This window comes from Chiloscyllium plagiosum, chromosome 21 (assembly GCF_004010195.1).
Source record: "Chiloscyllium plagiosum isolate BGI_BamShark_2017 chromosome 21, ASM401019v2, whole genome shotgun sequence".
Lineage (NCBI taxonomy): Eukaryota > Metazoa > Chordata > Chondrichthyes > Orectolobiformes > Hemiscylliidae > Chiloscyllium > Chiloscyllium plagiosum.
Genome location: NC_057730.1, coordinates 59,272,062 through 59,281,799, shown reverse-complemented (window position 1 = coordinate 59,281,799; position 9,738 = coordinate 59,272,062). Strand labels below are relative to the sequence as shown.

The 9,738-nt window shown below is 41.9% G+C and overlaps 1 protein-coding gene across 2 annotated transcripts in view; it reads right to left on the bottom strand.

Moving 5' to 3' along the window:
• Window positions 1-9,738, bottom strand: part of asrgl1 (asparaginase and isoaspartyl peptidase 1) — a 43,283-nt gene that overhangs the window by 32,164 nt on the left and 1,381 nt on the right. Inside the window, exon 1 of one of the 2 annotated variants that reach the window (XM_043712189.1) lies at window positions 7,491-7,509. The exons of the other annotated variant lie outside the window; for it this stretch is intronic. The gene's annotated coding sequence lies outside the window, so the exon portion shown is untranslated. Of the gene's footprint in view, window positions 1-7,490; window positions 7,510-9,738 lie in introns of those variants that run through there. 2 annotated transcript variants of the gene reach the window in all.

Here is a 9,738-nt window from a genome sequence, read left to right as displayed (position 1 = left end):
CGGGGGCGCGGTGGGGCGAGGGGAAAGGGGCGAGGGGATAAGTTATTCGGGACTCTGTTTTTTGTTCTTTGTGTTTCATTCAGTAATCTTGTTAATAAATTCTGTTTTGTTTAAAATGGAGTAGTTTGACCATCTGATTCTCTCCTGGAATATCCACTGTACACTTGCTTAAAATCGAATAGCAAAGTTAAGGTCTGGGCTTCTTTCATGAAATATTTCGAGGGGTTTGGCCTGATCCATAACAGATTGGGGGCTTTTTGAGTGTGTTGTTCTATAGTTCCAAATTGGGATTAGAGTCATTGGACTTGAAGGCAGTGAGTGGTAGATGTTAGTGTCTTTAATTGCAGGTGTTGATTTGGTTGGTTAAATAGTGCTTGGGATAGCAATGGCTCTTTCAGTCATCAAGAGTTTTCTGGGGGTGGAAGAAATGACCTCAGTGGTTTTACAAAAGGTGGTTAAGGCCAAGCTGCGAGAATCAGCAGGCAAGTGGGGTTGGAGCTGCCTCCTTCCATGAGGGAAAAAAAAAGAGATAATTACAGCAGTAGCTTAGCACTTACACTTGCTGGAAACATCAGGATCTTTTGAGATGGCTAATGTTCAATTGAAAATGAAGCAGTTTGAGTTAGAGGCAAAAGACAAGGAAAGGGCAACAGAAATTAAACAGATTGAATTATGATTAAAAGCAGAAGAGAGAGCATTTGTACTTCAGAAACTGGCACTTAGACAGCAAAGTCAGCTTAAAAGGATGGAGATAAAAGCAGAAGGTAAGCTGAGTGAGGATGAGCAAACCCATAGTAGCCAAAGGCCTGGTCAGAAACTGTTGAAATATATTCAGGCATTGCCTAAATTTGACGAGAAGGATGTGGAAGCCTTTTTCATCAGATTTGAAAAAGTCACTAAACAGATGCAGTGGCCAGTGACCATGTGGATTTTGTTGATCCAAACAAAACTTGTAGGTAGACCTCAAGGTATTTGCATCACTATCAGAAAAGGTATTTGGGGCATATGAAAAGGTGAAGCAAGCCATCTTAATTGCTTGTGACAGAAGCCAACAGACAACATTTCAGGAATCTGGAGAGGGACCATGGTCAAACCTAAAGAATTAAACAAATTCATTTTGATAGGTGAATAACAACATTAAAAATAGGGCAAGTCTACGACGCTCTTAGAGAGAGACAATTATTTTGGAGGGGTTCAAAAGTTCACTTCCTGAAGTAGTGAGAACTCATGCAGAAGAGCAGAGAGTTAAAACGGCAAGATTAGCTGCTGATTGAGTTTGTCCATAAAGCAAGGATTGGCTTCTAGAATTAATTCCTATCTGTGAGGGATAGAAAGTGGGGAAAAAAGAAATCCTCAAATGGAAACGGGACAGTAGATCTCGGTGAAGATCGTAAGGATAGCTAACCACAGGGTAAAAAGGAAACCCTTGAAGGGGACAGAGAAGTTAAAAACCTCTGGTGTTTTCACTGCAATAAAGTCGGCCACATGAAATCAGGGTTGGTGGGTTAGGAGAAGCACTGGGAAGCCAGATGTAGGAAAACAGGATAAGCCAGTGAATTTTGTTGGAGTGGTAATAGAAAGCACAGTGGAGGCTTTAAAGCTGCACCAGAATGTACAAGCTGGTCGGAGCATGGTTAGGGAGGAAGTCGCAAATCTTCTTTAAAAATATGCCTGCGAAGGTAAAGTTTATTCACTCAAGCCAGGATTAGCAGGTAAAGAGGCTACAATATTAAGAGAACAGGATCCTCTCAATCTGTGATGCTGAAAGATGAAGAGATATGTACTTCTGAGGGATTATTGCCAGAAAGGGTACCAGTAACGAGAATTCACGATGAGACAAAAAGCACTCAATTATGTTAAGTGAGGTTAGAGTGTCCAGAAAAGAGTGAAGAATTTGTGGGAGGAGTACTGGACAAACTCTCAGTTCTAGGAATACAATTTGTCCTAGCTAAGGATATTGCTGATTCACCAGTAGGAGTGCTGCCTACAGTGGTTGAAAAACCAGTGGAAACTCAGGAAACTGAACATTTGCAGGTCACATGCTGGAATTTTTCCTGACTGTGTGGTAATGAGGTCAGTTGAAACAGGAGAGATCAAAGAGTACAGATAAGAAAGTTGAAATGGAATTAGTAGTGACCCTGTTTGATCAGATGGTTGGCACAAACCAGGAGCAAATAGATAACAATGCAGACAACTTTAGCTAAAATAAATTAATTGAGTTACAGATGAAATTTTAAAGCAGTTGTATCAAAAGGCATACACAGAAAAGGAATCAGACTGTATCCCTAATTGTTATTACCTTAAAAATGTCGTCTTAATGAGGAAATGGAGACCATCACATATTCAGGCAGATGAGAAATGGGCAGAAATTCATCAAATTGTATTGCCAGTGGGGCATTGAAAGGAGGTGTTGCAAGTGGCGCATGAGGTGCCACTTGAAGGTCAGGTAGGAGTAAGGAAAACACAAGCTAAAATACAATAGCATTTTAACTGGCCTGGACTGCACAAGTATGTAGTTGAATTTTGCCAGATGTGTAATACATGTCAGGTAATTGGAAAATCACAGGCAGTAATAAAACCTGCACCTTTAATAACTATTCCTGCATTTGAAGAACCTTTTACAAGAGTTTTACATGTATAGGTCCCCTACTTCAGACAAAAAGTGGGAATCAGTATTTGTTAACAATACTGGATATCTTGACTAGATTTCCAGAGGCCTTTCCATTTACACAATATCACAGCTAAAAGGATTGCAGAGGAATTATTCAATGTTTTTCACTATATACGGACTACCAATAAAAATACAGTCAGATCAAGGTTACAACTTCACATCAAAATTATTCAAGGAAGTTATGGACAGCTTAGGAATAAAACAATTCAAATCTACTACGTACCATCCAGAATCGCAGGGAGAACTAGAAAGATGGCATCAGACATTAAAGATCAGGTTGAGGGCTTACAGTCAAGACTATCTTGATGATTGGGATAAGGGAATTCCGTTTCTGCTTTTTGCGATCAGAGATGCACCAAATGAATCGACCAAATTCAGTCCATTTGAATTAGTTTTTGGGCATGAAGTGAGAGGACCGTTATAATTGATTAAGGAAAAATGAGTAAGTCAGAATTCAGAGACCATGTTTTTGGACTATGTGTCAAATTTTAGGGAATGATTAAATAGAGCTGGGGAGTTGGCTAGACAACATTGAAAAGTCTCGCAGCACACTATGAAACAGGAAGCAGGCAAGAAATCACAAATTCACAATTTTGCTATCGGGGGTAAGGTATTAGTGTTATTTCCAGTTACATAGAGGGAAGAACCATGTTCAAAGGACTCTGAATTGGACATTCTTCAAATTAAATTGGAAAATGAGAAAGTTGTCAAAATCTGGAATAAATTATTGAGTTACCTTCCAGAGGAAAATAAAATGACCTGAAAGAGTTATTACTGTCACATGGGAGATAAACGGAAATAAATTGACAGTATTAACCTAATTATGTATGATGTAGATATAGGAGATGCTGTTCCAATTAATCAACATCCTTAGAGGCATAATCCTCTAAAGTTGGTACAGGTTCAAAAGGAGATTGCACCAAGATGACATAATCGAAGTGAGTTAGTGACTGGAGCTCACCCATAGTAATGGTGCCAAATCCAGATGGTACCCAACAGTTACATGTGAACTATTGCAAAGTAAATGCAATTACGAAGACCGATGCATATCCAATTCCACGTTTGGAAGACTGGGTTGAGAAGGTGGGACAAGCAACGTATATTTCTAAGTTGGACTTGCTCAGACGATACTGGCAGGTATCTTTGTCAGAAAGAGCAAAGACAATTTTGGCTTTCATATCACCGAGAGGACTGTATCAGTTTCAAGTCATGCCATTTAACACGAAAAATGCGCCAGCCACATTTCAGGAGACTAACCAATAAGGTCAATACCAGATTACCCAACTGTGTTGTTTATATAGATGACCTGGTAATTTTTAGTCACACATGGAAGGAACATTTACAATTATCAGACTTCTTCAATCGACTTCGAAAGGCACGTGATAAATCAGGCTAACAGTGAATTTGCCAAATCCCAAGTCAAATTCCTGGACCATGTTATTGGACATGGACAAATGGCCCCATGGGATACAAAAACAAAGATAAATGGGGAGTTTCCCATACCATCGACAAAAACAGCAGTACTACAGCTCCTGGGATTGAGTGGATTTTATCGAAAACATGTTCCAAATTTTAGCATTTGTGGCTGCTTCACTCACTGAATTGCTAAAGAAAGGCAAGAAATTTCAGTTGACAGCAGACTGTCAGAGGCATTTTACAACCTGAAAGCTGTGTTAACCACTGCCCTGATATTAGCCACAAATAATTACCCAAAGCCATTCAAGTGATATGGGTGTCAGTGCTGTGCTCTTGCAAGAAAATGACAAGATAAAAAGATCTCTCAGGTATTTCTCGAGGAAGTTGAACATTCAGCAGAAATACTCAATGATTGAGAAGGAGACTTTGAGCTTGTGTTGGCATTAAAAGATTTTGTATTTATGTTACCAGTAACACATTTGAGACAATCATATTCACTGATCATAAGCCATTGAAGTTTGTGGAGAAATTTAAGGACAAAAACACCAGAGTGTATAAATGGAGCTTGTTGTAACAATCATTCAATTTAACAATGATGCATGTAGCAGGAAGAGTAAAAGCGATTGCCAATGCATTGTCGAGACTCAAGTGAGAAACAGAGGCATTCTGTGGCAGGAGTACAACAGATTCAGGCAGAATGTAGTTGTGCATGTTTGCATTCTTATAATCAATGTAATCTATGTGTGTGTTATAGAGTACTAACTAATTTTTAAGGGGTTTTAAAATTAAAACATCTTTTGGATTTTGTTGTTTTAAAAGTTGGGGGTGTGCGTGATGAACCTGTTCCTTTAACAGAGTTAGGTTGTCTTTGGTTTTTAATCAGAGGTTGTAAATGACACAGGTTGTGAGAAGTCGGAGGTTGGATGGATTTTAGGGCCCATTTGTTTGAAGCTAACAGGTACTGCTTGAAGGAGAAGGCTTTCAAGTTTAAAAAACAAACTTGTATAATGAAAGGGATAGCCCAGTTCTCCAAACTCAGCTATTCAATTTGGTTGGAATGCAGGTGTGTGTGTACGTCCGTGCACACACAGAAAGACTGCTGGACGCCCCCCCAACCTCTCTCCTGCAAGAACTGGTTTCATTTTACCTTTTTGTGCCAAGGGGTGTTTATGGGATTGTTGCAAGTATTTTGGAACAGCACCATTAAGTTTGGATAGTCTGTTGGGTTTTCAGATAGGATAAATTATTCGGTATTATGTTCTGTCTCATTTAGTCTGTAAGTAAATCCTGTTTTGTTTAAAGCTAAGTAGTCTGACATTCTGAGTCTCTACTGGAATATCCACTGTACACTTGCTTAGAATCAAATAGCAAAGTGAGGGTCTAAGCTACCTTCTTGAGGGGTCTGGCCTGGTCCATAACAAGTTTTCACATTCTCCCCATGTCTGCATGGATTTCCTCCAGATGCTCCGGTTTGCTCCCACAATCCAAAGATGTGCAGGTTCGGTGAAATTGTCATGCTAAATTGCCCAGTGTTCAGTGTTGTGTAGGTTAGGTGCATTCGTCAGGGGAAGTGTAAAAGTGTAGGAGGGGTACACTTTGGAGGATCCGTGTGGACTTGTTGGACCAAATGGCCTGTTTCCACACTGTAGGAATACTATGATTATGATTCTATGAATGGGGCTAGGTTTATGCGGGGTCAGCAGGATGATTGGGGTTAGGGGTTATGTGGGGACATTGGGATGAATGGGGCTGTGGAGTATGACGAATGTATGAAACTCAGGGATATGGACAGTAAGGAGGGCATTGGGCTGGAGAGTATGAGGGACTGGAGTCTGGGTTTATGGATCTGGTGTGTGTATGGAGGGTGTGTAGAACTGAGGGATATGGAGCAAGGTGGTATACAGCTGGAGATGTATGGGGTTGTCAGAAATGGGGGGTGGAGATGTGTGGCTGGATAATTAGAGTTTGGGAAAATTATGTTTGATGGGTATGGGGGGTCTATAGGGTTGGAGGTTACAGGCCTACGGAGTTGCAGGGTATGGGAAGCAATGGGTCTGGAAGGTTATGTTTTTAAGGGTTGAGGGTGAGAGGGCTATATGGCTGGGGACAGAACAGTTTGAATCTGATTGTGTATGGAGTGGTATGGACCTTGAGGGGATGGATTGGGGTAGTATGTAGCTGGAGATGTTGGAGTTATGTGGGGTGTTATGGGGCTACACGGGTACTGTGGGTTATGGCACTTGGTGTATTTTGAGGAATGGAGTGGAGCTAAGTGGAAATGGGGGCTAGATGTATGGATGATTGAGACTGGGAGATATGGGGATGAGGGAAATAGAGAAATGTAGTGAGGAGTGTATGGGCTAGAGATTTGGGGTGTGCGTGTTTATGGGGCAGGTTCTTATTGGATGGAGTACGGGATAGGTTGGAAAATGGTGGGGCTGGGTAGAAGGTGGTGGTGTTGAGGGGTATAAGAGGAAGAGAGATGTGGCTGTTACAGAGGATAGAGGTGGCAGGTTGGTGAGTGTGTGTATACGGAACAGAGTGTATGAGGAAGGATGTAATTGCTCTGGAGATAGTTCAAAGATAATATACAAGATTGTTGCAGAGCTGGAGAATTGTAGCTACAAGGAGATATTTGAGAGGTTGGTGTTGTTTTCCTTGGAACAAGGAAGGCTGAGGAGGGACATGGTCAAAGTATACAAAATTGTGAGGAGTAAAGATGGCACAGAAAGGAGTCAATGGGGCTCCAATCCCTTTTAAATTCATTCCTGAGAATGTGGGCATCATTAGCTATGCCAACATTTATTGCCCATCTCTAATTGCTACGTTTTTGGACTGATGGTAAAATACAACTCATTGCCTGTAAACATTTCCCACCAGCAATATTAGGATAAGCAATAACTAAACAATAACTGGGTTTATCCTTCCATTCTTTTACAGGAATGGAACATTAACAATTCAGCAGTCATCTGTCACCACTAATGTGGAAGTAGAATTTCTTCAAATAATAGAGGGAGCACCTCATCCCAACTGCTGGCCTTTCAATTGGAAGATTGCTGCTTTTTTTTTTTAAGTACATGTCCTCTCTCAATTAGTTTTATCCTATACTGCCTCTTCCTCTACTCATAAATCAGAATAATTTTCTCCTTAAGTGAAATGTTGTAGTGTTCTCATTTATTATCTCAGCCATGTCCTCAGTCACCATATGATACTCTCTACCTTGTTCCCACTCTTTCCCATAATTGCCCATTTGCTATTTAAAGATTTTTGTAAGTAACCTGTTCAGAGATGTTACTACACAGCTAAGGAATTGGTTGAGCTTGAACCTGTGCCTTCTGGCTCAGAGGCAAGGACACTATAACTGTGCCACAAAAGCCCCTTCTTTTACTATGTGTATACTTACCAAAAACCACTTGGGTTAACCACTCATCTAATCTCATGTGCTCTTTTCACTCCTCTTCTAGACCACTTCCATGCTTCCCATCTACAGTTCAGGGTTAATGAAGAAAAAAAAAACCGAAAACTGACATGAAAAGTAAATTTTATTAAACATGTTTACATGAGTCTGAAGTTCATTTAAAAAGTACAGGGGAATGTTCAGACAACTGCTGCAGTTAGGTGTCTTCCAAATAGCTCTTTTTAGCCACAAGAGGGAGTAGAACCTTGTGAATCCGTAGTTTAATTCTTCCTGCTCCGCCGTCAGGCAGTAATCGACCTGATAGATCTTAACTGCTCCTATTGTATGTGTCTTCAGCACTACACTTGACAGAGTTCTAAACACCTACCACTCAGTGTTTAAAAACCTTGCCCCTCACATCTCTCATGTTAAATGCATGCCCTCTAGTATTGAGCATATCAACTCTGGGAAAAGGATTTTCACTGTCAACTCTTTCTCAATTGAACAGATTTCTATCAAGTCTCCCCTCTGTTTCCACTGCACCACAGAAAACAGACAGTTCTTCAAGCCTCTCCTGAAAGCTCATCCTCTAATCCAAGCAGCATCCTGGTCACCCTCTTCTTCACCATTTCCAAAGCCTCCATATTCTTATCATGTGGCAACCAGAATTGAACATAACGCTTTTAAAAAAAAAAAAAGGAACAACATTATCTACTCACCAGGCCTCGGGTCCACTCCAGTGGCTAATGTGGATACAAAGACCATGGTCAAGAACCCAGCAATCTCTTGCCTCACTCAATAACCTGAGTTAGATACCATCAGGACCTGGGGACTTATTTACCTTTATGCTCTTTAGGTGACCCAACACTATTTGTTTCTTGATCTCAAAATGCTGCAGCATATATTAGCATGCTCCACACAAATCTCACTATTCTCCACACAGTTAAAAACCACACAACGCCAGGTTATAGTCCAACAGGTTTAACTGGAAGCACTAGCTTTCAGAGCATGGCTCCTTCATCAGGTGGTTGAAGGAGCCTGGTGAAGGAGCAGTGCTCAGAATGCTAGTGCTTCCAATTAAACCTCTGGGATTATAACCTGGTGTTGTGTGATTTTTAACTTTGTACATCCCAGACCACCACCAGCATCTCCAAATCATGATTATTCTCCACTCCATTCTCCTGGGTGAGTACTAATGCAAAATACTGATTTAAGACCTCACCCACATCCTCTGCCTCCAAGCACACATTTCTCCTTTATCCTTGAGCAGTCATACCTTCTCCCAAGTTATCCTCTTCTCTTTAATGTATGTATAGAATGCCTTGGGATTCTCTAACTCTAATGTACAATTTCCCCCTGACTTTTCCTAATCACCCATGTTTTTCCACATGACTATGAGCTTTATCCTAAATAAAGATTGCCAAAAGCTCTCCCATTACCAGAGTTAAACTGACAGGGCAATAACTGCCAGGAATGAGCTAACAACCCTCTTTAGAACAAGGCTGTAACGTCAATTCTCCAGTCTCCCGACACCACCTCCCAGTCCAGGGGAGGCTGTAACGTCAATCCTGCAGTCTCCTGACACCTTCTCCCAGTCCAGGGGAGACTTCTCGGCCTTTTGGCTTGGAATGTGTGTAGTCCCTGAGAACCAGAGGAAGAGATTCTGCGGGTGGGAATCAGATAGCTTCCCAGTCAGATCTGGAGTCAGGCAGGGCTGCCCACTCTCTCCTGCCTTGTTTGTGTGCTGCATAGAGCCATTTGCCGAGTCCATCAGGAAGGATGCGAGCCTGAGAGAGGTGACTATTCCTGGCAGCGGGGTCTACAAGTCAAGGCTTCCCTGTATGTGGATGATGTCACCATTTTCTGCTCAGACTCATATGTGACCAGTTCGAACGGGCCTCGGGGGCCAAGGTAAACCGAGGCAAGAGCGAGGCTATGCTCTTTGGGAACTGGGCCGACCAATCCTCGATCCCTTCACCGTCAGGACCGACCACCTGAAGGTGCTGGGTATTTGGTTCGGGGGGCTGGGGCGTGCGCCAAGTCTTGGGAGGAGCGTATCAGCAAAGTGAGGCAGAAACTGGGCAGATTTAGCTACGGTCGTTCTCCATTGCGGGAAAAATCCTGGTCATCAGGTGTGAGGCACTGTCATTGCTATTATAAGTGGCACAGGTCTGGCCTATTTCCAGAACCTGTGTGGCTGCAGTCACCCGGGCCATCTTCCAGTTTATATGGAGGTCAAAGATGGACCGGGTCC